The 9,941-nt window shown below is 55.1% G+C and overlaps 1 long non-coding RNA gene across 1 annotated transcript in view; it reads left to right on the plus strand.

Annotated features, from left to right (window-relative positions):
• The first annotated feature begins 7,042 nt into the window (after positions 1-7,042).
• LOC102374414 overlaps positions 7,043-9,941 on the plus strand; it is an 18,025-nt gene continuing 15,126 nt past the window's right edge. Inside the window, exons 1-2 of the long non-coding RNA XR_324266.1 lie at positions 7,043-7,107; positions 8,419-8,465. This is a non-coding gene — a long non-coding RNA (uncharacterized LOC102374414). The remainder of the gene's footprint in view (positions 7,108-8,418; positions 8,466-9,941) is intronic.

The following is a 9,941-nucleotide window of genomic DNA, read 5'->3' on the forward strand; positions in this document are numbered from 1 at the left end:
CAGGCGGATTTATGTTGCTTACATGAATATAAAGTATGAACATCAAAGGGTCGTCCTTGCTGCCTGCTTCACCCTACTGCCCGGGCTGGAGAGGGGCGGGGGGCAGTGTGCCATGGCACCCCCATTCCCTGAGAGCTGCATCCCAGCCTGCTCACCTATAAGGAGAGGGGACAGCCCAGGGGCCTGGAGTCCTGCAATGGGGGAGAAAAGCTCTCTCCCTTCCCCCCGCCGCCCCTCTGCGCCACATCCCCGCCAGCAAACTCAGACAGACAAATGCAGTTGGCATTTCTGTGCCAGTCTCCAACGCGCATCACGCCCCCCGCGCCGAACCTTCCAGAACAGGGCAGCCTGCAAGATGGAGGGCAGGAAAAGAGGGGTGGGAAGGAGCACTTGCATGTATGAGTGTGTGTGAACCAAGGCACGCATGCAAAAGGAAGAGACCGTGGTGGGAGTGAGCGGTGGCAACAGTGTGTGTAGCCAAGTGTACACTCAACTGGGCGTGTGCTTGTGGGCTGTGTGCATGTGTGCAGAGTGCATATGAGTACGTGAGATGAGAGTGTGGGGGTAGGCGTGTGTGTGTGTACAAGTCTGTGTGTGCGGTGGGGGTGAGTGTGCACAAGAAGTGCATGAGTGAGAATGTGTCTGTTGGACAGGACACCTCCTTTGCTCACTCCCAGCACCAGGCCCCAAGGTGCTCGATGGGCAGCTAAACTTGCCCCCAGACCAGGTATCTGTCTCACCAGTCCCCCATCAGTCAGGACCCTGATCTCACCCGCTGGACCCCCCATTCTCCACGCCCAGTGACCCCATATGCAGAGTCATGGCATGACAATGTTGCACCCACCCACAGGGTGTGTCCCCCATAGCACAGCCTCCAAGCAAGGCTTTCTGGATCATGCCTGGAATACATCCATAGCCACATCAGTGCTTCCCTGTTCCCATGTGGTCCAGCTGGGCTTGGTGTGACCCCACCATGGCTATGCACAGTGCTCTCCGCCCGTGCAAACCATGGCAGTGGTCCCCTGCTCCTCAAAATTTGGATGGTGCCACTGTTAGATCCACTCCTTGCCACTCACTAATTAGGCATCCAGAGGGTGCAAAGCAAAAGCATTAGGCACCCTGGGGGCATGGAGAGGGGGCGTTGTGGGATGGAAGTGTGGGAGGTTCCTCTGCAGGGGACAGAGCTGCTTTATCTCACACCCTCCTGCATGTTCCTCTCCCTGATACACCCTTCCCTGGCCAACAAGATAAGCTCGTTCTGCCTTGACCCAGAGCCCAGCTCAGGGCAAATCATCCCTGCCTCTCTGCAGACTCTTGGGCTGCCTGGCCCTAGGGGTCCACCCAGCCTGAGTCCTTGCTGCATGCCATCATTTCCTGGCCCAGACACCCCAAATGGATGAATGACATGACTGCTTATATCACCAGCTCACCACATGGGCATGATACCCAAAAAGGCATAGCCCTCACCTGAGCTCCTTGTTAACATCCCAAAGAAACTGCATAACAAGTAATGCGGAGCACATCCATCTGTCTGTATGTCTGCCCACCTCTCTATCTATCGTGCCACTGGTCAGGCTTGCAAAGGACTTTCCTTCTTCATGATGGTACCTAGGGGGTTATCCTTCTGCAGTAACAATAACTTCTGAAAGCTGCACCTGATCCATCCCAGAACATCGCAGGATGTTCAAGGAAAATAGCATGTCCCCATCCCAAGCACCTCTGCTAGTGTTTCTAGCTTGGCCTGGCTGATGGACACACATTTTAATGTCCCTGGACACCCCAGGGGACTTCCTTCCTAGATGGGTGACAATAGCAGGGGGAAGGGGAAGAGGTGGCATCTGCGGCCCCGGTATAGAGAGGGAGCATGTGGGACCTGGTATGGGAAAAGCAGGGGCACAGACTCAGGGCACGAGGGGAAGAAATAGGGCTGCACAATGCTGCTAGCATGGGGGAATGGGAGGCTCTGGCAGGGAGAAGAGGCACACATTGCTCTTGGAAAATGGGGGGGTTGCTGTGTGTCCCTGGAGAAGAGGGGTCTGAGGGGGCCACCCGGAGCAGGGAAGGGATGGAGAGCTGCCAGGAGCCCTGGGCAATGCAATGCATTGGGCCTACAGAGCTGCATGACCCCCTTGTGTTACTCACGCTGGGTTAGCTCATCTCAAACTGGCTGATCCTCAAAGCCACTCTTAAGCCCTCACTGCTGGCATGTCCCTGTATCTCTCCAGAGTATTTTAACACGCCTTGCAGGAGCGAGCCATTGGCCACCACCGTGCCCCTGCCTTACCTGCGGCAGGTGAGTGTGTTATGCGTGCCCTGTGGTTGTGTCAGGGTTGACTGTGTAGTGTTATTAGGACATTAGACAATGCATTTGTATAGGGTGGTTTGAATAGGGATGATCCTGTTTCTGGCGGGGGGTTGGACTAGATGAACTCTGGAGGTCCTTTCCAGCCCGACTGCTCTTCGATGATTTTTACATTGAAAAAACATGGCTCCTGTTGGATTTGAACCCAGCAGTGAGGGGTGCTTCCTCTCTCCCAACCCTGCCTGGAGCCATCCAGGTCTCCTAAGCATTGTGGGTACCGTGGTCTCGCAGCCACATTGATCCCACCCATGGAAACGCCCGCTGCAGCGATGACTCAGTTCCTGCCTTGCTCCGCCGAGGGGGGAGCGGGCCCCTGCAGCCTGGGCCCGTTGGACCCTCGACAGCGTCAGCAGAGACATGACCTCCAACAGCCGGCGCCCAGGCTTCTCCTTTCATTCATGGATCCATCCGCGGCGGAAAACAAACTGAAACCCACCCAAAATGAAATAGTTGGCCCGGTGCCACCCTGCAGCTGCCGTCTCCTGTCTGAGCCTGGCATTTTTCAAATGTCAGGAGGAGCTTTGCGGGGCCGCGAGGAACCCCGGCTCCGGGGGCTGCAGAGGATCGCAGCTTGGGGGGGCCTGAGCAGGGAGGAGTGGGTGCTGGGGGGGAGAGGGAGGGCACCCTGCAGCTGTCACTGTCACCATTGCGGTGGAGGTGGTTGGTTGTGGTGCTTCTGCACAAGAGGGGCTAGTTATGAGTCGAAAGGGGAGGGGAGCCAGCTCCATCTTAGCGTCTCTGTGGTCGAGGCGATAGAAGAAGAAGAAGAAAAAAAGCAGGAAAGGAGAAGGGCAAACAGGAACAGCTGCTGCTCCGAGCCCCGCTTGTTTTGTTTTCTTTTGTTTTTTTAAGCCACAAAGTTCACACTTTCAGGGCTGATGGTGAAGAGTCTCCCAGTCCCCTGCTCTGCCCCTTGCCAGCTTGGGCAAGGCTGGACATGCCAGGGGTGGGAGCAGGCTGGGGTATCGGTGGGACTCCCCTCCCTCCTGCTCTTCTTCCCCTCCCCGCCCTCACCCACATTAAGCCACCAGTGGAAGCTGCCATGGTGAGGAATGACGAGATGGGGGGCAGCATGTGTCTGCGCCTCCTGTATCTCAGGAAAGTCCCCCCACCACACACCCAAAGGAAACAACAGACAAGATGCAATGGGGCTGCAATGAGGTGGCAGGCAGCCCTGGGTAGGAAGCCACCAGCTCTGCCCTGGCAAGTGATGGGAGACTGGCCCCCTCCCCTTCCCTAGCCCCAGGGTTTGAATTACAGGGGAGCTGGGGTGGGGGCAGCCCCCCTGCAAGATTTGAAAATCATAACCTGGGGGGGTCTCCGATTCTATTAGTGCATTGTGATGGGCAGCCCATTTTCTTTTGCGAGAGTCAAAGCGCAATTCAGATCCTGCCTAGCACCAAAGCAAGCATGGGAAGAGTGGGGCCCAGAGCAAGACAATACCTCACCCACGGCTGCTGACAGCTGAGGACAGATCCGGAGCCCACCAGTGCTCAGGCAGCCAGTGTTCGGGTAGCTCATGGGAGCTCGGTCCCTACGGTGCCCTGGCTTGACCTCTCTGAAGCACCATGGGCACAGGCAGAGAGTGGCAGGCAAACCTTGCCCCTTGCCCTGCCGGGCTCTCGGGGCCATGAGGCACAGAGCACAGAGCGTCGGTGCACCCTGCTGCCCTCCCTATCAACCCTGGGAGCTCAGGTCAGGTCCTGAAAGAGCCCAGGAAGATGAGCCCAGAGGAATGAGCCAGGGCCCCAAGGATCCCAATACCCATCCACTGCCCGGCAGCCAGGCCCTGCCCAGAGATCCACCACACGGGGACTGTAGAGCTGCTGCCCTGGGATACTGCTATACAGAAGCATCCACAGACTTCAGCCAAGATGTTGGTGGGACAGAGGAAATAGAGCTAGCATGCAAAGTCCTCAGTGAGACCCATTACTGTAGCACTTGGGCACTTCCCAGTCTCCTGTGCATTTAGCCTCACACCTCACCTACTCCCTGAGCTAAAGGAGTAACACCAGCAGCTGTAGTAGACTCTTACCCTCACAAGGGACCAGCCAGGGCAGGCAAAGCCAAAGGTCCACGCACTGCCAGCAGGAGTGACGTTCGCACGGTGTAGTGTGTGCACTTGCTGTGATGGCTACGTATTGGGAAGCACGCAGGTGCATTTGTCAGGGCTGTTGAGTGTGTGTGCAGGGATGAAATGCATTTGTGTCAGAGGTGGGATGTGGCCATAGGCTACATGGGAGAGTGCTGGTTTGCCAATGGGGTGTGTATATTTGAGCGTGTGGGGATGGCTGCGTGCCTCGCGTGTGTGAGTGCATGCACAACTTGGGCACATGCCACACAAAACAAGCAACTTTCCAATTGCTGCTTAGCAGCTGTGAAGCCACAGTGTAGGTGCCGCATGCCAGTGCCCTGCAGCGGATCGCCCGCACACAGGAACCTGGCAACGGCGGGCACTGCAAAGCACCATATGTGGCTGCGGGGCTGGGCTTCCACCGCCCACTTCCCCCCTACCCCTCTGCTATTCAAAATGAGGATGCAGCCGGATCTTGAAAGTTATTTCATTTGTCACATTGTTTCCGAGCCAAGTACATCGCTCCAGTCCCAGACAAGGCTCCGGGGAGTCGAGGTTGGCGGGTTGCAAGCTAATCACGGGATCCCTTGCAGTCTGCTGCTGACAGTGCCTCAAACTGTCAGGAAACAGTCTTCCTGCTCCTTGTTTTAGTGGAGCAAAACTCCTACCCTCCCGTAGTCCATACAGGGGTCCTTCAGAAGCCACATGTTGGGCCACCCTTCAGGTGCTCCCTTCTTGCCCCAGCTCATTTCCACCCCAACTTGCATCATTGCTGCTAACGGGCTGCAGGTGATGATCATGTAGAAACCAGAGGAAACCAACCCTCAGCACTCGGTGTCCTCACTGGCCAAATGGTGAGAGTCCCTGCTGCATCAGTGGTGCAAGCCAATGGACATTTGGTGAACGCTGGCCCCTGGCCAACCCTGTTCAGACTTAGGACAGCCTTGGGTGCTTGTAATCAAGAGCCTGCTATTTGTCACTGAATTTTTCACCCCCCCTGAGGATCAGCATTTGATCAACAACGGTAACCCTAGACCATATTTTGTGAGATCAAAAAGGGGAGATGGTGGAGAGGCAGCTGATGGCGGCATTAAAGTTCAGGCATTGAACTGAGACTTAAGGGCACTGGGCCCTGTCCCACACACTGACTGGGTGAGTCTCCCAACCTCTGTGTGCCTCAGTTTCCTGATCTCACAGCAGTGTTCGAAGGATTAGTATCAGGTGATAAGTGCCACGGAGAAGCCTACCGACAATGCAGCTCTCTCAGATTCTGATCCCACCCCTGCCATTGACTTTATCCATGACACCAGGCATGTGGTCTGGGCCTCCGTTTCCCCATCTTTAAGCCGGGGTATTGTCTGCTGTAAAGAGCTGTTTTGAGGATTAATGAGGCAGTGAGCAGGCCACGATGTTTGCTCCATGGGGCAGGCTGCTGGAGAGCAGTAAGTGAGAACCAAGCCAGCTACTGCAACTGGGGAAATGGAGGCACAGCGCTGGGGAGTGGCCTGCCCACAGTCCTGCTGAGAGCTGAAAGCAGAGCCCAGGGCTGTGGGTTACCCTGGCCCTTACTATAGGCACAAAACACCTTTCCTTCCTCAGGATCCCAGAGAGGTTTTGGCACAGCCCGGTGGATGGTAAATCTGTGTTATGAGCCGGGGCTTCATGCCCCCCAAGCCAGCCGGGGCTGGGCATGAAGTGGCATGCTGCCAGGGGATTAAGGAGCCAGAGATTTTTCTTCAGACATCTTCAGGTGGGAAGATGGGAGCTCCTTGAGCAGCAGGAGCAGGGGCCAACAGAGGAAGGGACAGCCCCAGGCAGGGAGACTCTCTTTCAAGGACCCTGAGAGGCACGCAGGACGGGAATGGCACCAGACTTCTGCTCCAGACCTAAGGGGCAGCCTCCTTCTTTATACCAATGCCTCCCAAGTGGTTCTCTAAAGCCATGTCCTAAAATCCCAGAGGTGGCAGATCAGACACAAGGGGAAGGCCAGCAGGCAGTGGCTCTCTGGCTGATCAGTGGACTCCCGCTGAGACCTGGTCAGCAGGGTGGCGAAGACCTATCCTGGCAAAACTAGAAGGGCTGCCTAGTCTGGGGCGCAGTCTTTTCCTTGCTGACCCTCACAGGGAGGGCAGGGAGGCTGGCAGGTGGGATGTGCCCAGAACGGGAGTCAGTGTTTGGGTGTTGGTGAGGGCCATATTTTACGTTAGCTATTGCAGCAGCACCTGGACTTCTTCATGGCACTCACGCGCGCACAAGCAAGAGCAGATGGTTTTCCCAGTTTCCCAGTGTTTCCCACTGCTGGCGTGACTCCCCAGGGGCTCTCATGCCATGCAAGGCAGCTCAGCCCCAAGCAACATCCTTGGATGAGGATGAGCCCTGTGTGGGAGCCCATCAGATCTCTGCCAGGGGCCGGTGGCAAGATCTAGCAGGAGGAGCAGAGCAGCTGGCAAGAGCCAACTTGCCCCCAGACGCTCGGTGCGAGGTGAGGCCGAGGTGCGCGTACAGTTGTGCAGCGGCGGAAGCGGACGGTTGGGAGAGGAGCGCCCGTGTTTACATACAGTGACTTGCAAATCCTCCCCCTCCCCTGGCGACCGCTCCTCTCTGAGGTTTGAGGTGACATCCTGCCTGCTGCATCTCGCTCGTCAAACAGGCGCCTGGCCTCCTGGAGCAGGTAAGAGAAACCGCAGAGGCAGCAGCAGCAGCAGAGGCAGCAGGTCTGAGCGGGTAGGGAGGTGCACGGCGGTAAAGATATTTGCCCCCTCCGTGCCAGCCTGGTCTCGAAAGCCCAACACATGCCTGCAGAAAACTAACTGTCCAGTAAAGCGACTCTCCCAATCCTGGAGAGGCACTGGGAGGAGAAGGTAGCAGCCAGGACTACTGGGCTCTAGTGCCCATTCTGCAGCTAAGCAAGTCATATCCCCTCTCTGTGCCTCAGTTTCCCCCCATTTGTAAAACAAAGACCAGACAGTGCAAGATGGGGTTCTGTGAAGCATCATTCTCATCGAAGAGCCACGGGAGCACTCGCTGGCAGACACGCGAAGGGTTCCCATTGCAGTTGGGTCCCCGTGTTCAGGATCATCAGCTGAGCCCACGCCTTGGGCCAGGCTTTTATTGTGCAGGTTGGAAGGGCAGAAAGAAGACCTCATGCCTGAATGAATTCCCCATCCCCTCCCAGAGCTTCCCTCTGGGACTGCCTCCGTTCTCCTGCTTGTGAAGCAGAGCCCCTACTATCCGTCGTGTCCCGCACTCCTCCACCCCCGGCAGCAAACTGCTGCTTTGAGCCAGCCAAGCCACAGTGCCCACCAGCTCTTTTGGCAGGAGCGCAGCCATTTAAAACATGCCAGATCACATGGGTATTGCCCAAAGCAGAAGGAAAGCCCGCAGCTCCAGAAAATCAAAGGGTTTTTATGGTGCCCTCAGACACTGCAACCTTGAAAGCAGGTGTGAGGAAAATGCTAAGTCTGGGAGACGAGATGTGACTAATAGCTGAATGTATGGCTGCTCTTTTTGTTTCCCTTCTTCTTGGCTCCTGCACAAATCCACAGCCCATTTCTTCCTTCACCAATCATGGAAATAAAGAGAAGATAGTGCATAACTGTTCCTGCTCTCCCCTTCCCTTTATTCCTTCCTAGGAAGCTGGGTCTCTAATTTAGGAAATGAAAAACAGAGATGGGGGGGAAGACACCTGAATTAACCCTTGAAATACACTGGAAGTTTAAAACAGCGAGACGTGGAAGCAGGCTGTACTTCATGCATTATGGCAAGAGGAAGGCGAACAAATTAGCTTGTCTGGTGAAGTAACACCATGTTGTCGGTCCCCGAGCCAGTGAATGCGGGGGGAAGCCAAAATGGTTTTGTGCTCAGAGCTAAATGTGATGTGGAGATAAGACGTCTGGTGGCTGTGAAGCTAAACCAAGGTCAACCAGGTGCTGGGAGTATGTGAATCTGCTGAAAAATGCCCTTCCCCCCCTCTTTTTTTCAGACACGCGCACACATTTTGCACAGGAAAAACATGAACACTTCAAGCAGGTAAGATTTAAATGGCCAGATGTCAGAGCTGCTTTTTGCTCATTTCCATTTTTGGCTTTCCACTGTAACTGCCCTAGGTAAAGGGTCAGTGCTCTGGCGTCTCTCATGGTTTGTGGTCCGTACTGCAGCCCTCTCGGGCTTATTCATGTGGTCAGCATCCTAGCCCTTCGCATGGCTTCTCTATGGTTCAAGCATGCTGTAGCCTCTCCTCCAGCAGCATTTCTCAGCCTGTGGGTCAAACCCCAAAGTGGGTCACAAGAATAGGTGAAAGGATCGCAGACAAACTTGAAAAGTAGATCAACAAACTTTAAAAATGGATTCTTCCTTTAAAGGAGAAAAAACGTGGGGAAACTGTGGCTTTCCCCTTGCAGCCTGGAAGAGATCCAGCCTGCAAGGGGCTGCTTGGGGTCCCCCCATGCCCCATACACCCACCCCTTATCCCAAACCCTGGGTGGGGGGAGGTCAGGGGGTTGGGAGTGAGGGGCACTGGGTTGGGACTTGGCATGGATGTTTACTAATGGGTCCTGGTACAAAAAAGGTTGAGAACCACTGTCCTAGAGCATCTTGAGGGTGGTTGGTGCTCTACCCATCCTTCAAGTTGCTCTATGGTCAGCACTCTAGCCGCTCTAATGGATTTTATTTATGTGGTCAGCCCTCTAGAGTTTCTTAGATTATCTCAATGCCTTACCTAAGTGGTTAGCCTGCTAGGCTCATTGACAGGATTTATGTGGTCAGCATTCTAACCTCTCTTACATGATCTCTGCGACTTACTTATGTGGCAAGCGCTCCAACCCCTTTACAGGCTGCCTGTGACTTACTCATGCCTCTACCATACAGGATCTAGCACATCTTTCTGTCTAGAAATGAAGCCATCCACCCCGAAAGAGCTCCACGTGGCACAGAGCCCAGAAGCTCCTCTTTGTAGTGCTACACGATGTCATTGTCATCACCCCAGTGCTCTGGTGTGCGGTGCTCCCCAGTGAGCGCAGAGTTTAGTGCAGGTCTCCATTCTGATATTCAAAGGTCTCCAAGGGACCAGTCCAAACTACCATGATTGTGGACTTTTATGAGAGCTACACATCACAAGGACAATGACACTGTGTACAGCTAAGGGCAGCCAGGAGACACAATGGTCATGGGAACTGGAACTAGACTATGGAACTCACTGCCACCAGAGAGAAGGAACCACAGAGCATCCCGTGTTCAGACCTCAGCGCAGCTGCCAGCTCGGTGACTTGCCCTCAATAGATTTCATAGATTTCATAGACATCAGGGCTGGAAGGGACCTCAGAAGTTCATCGAGTCCAGCCCCCCGCCCAAAGGGCAGGAAGTCAGCTGGGGTCATAGGATCCCAGCAAGATAAGCATCCAGTTTCATCTTGAAGGTGTTCAATGAAGGCACTTGAACCACCTCCGGCGGCAGGCTGTTCCAGACCTTGGGGGCTCGGACAGGAAAGAAATTCTTCCTTATGTCCAG

Source organism: Alligator sinensis, unplaced genomic scaffold (assembly GCF_000455745.1).
Source record: "Alligator sinensis unplaced genomic scaffold, ASM45574v1 scaffold103_1, whole genome shotgun sequence".
Lineage (NCBI taxonomy): Eukaryota > Metazoa > Chordata > Crocodylia > Alligatoridae > Alligator > Alligator sinensis.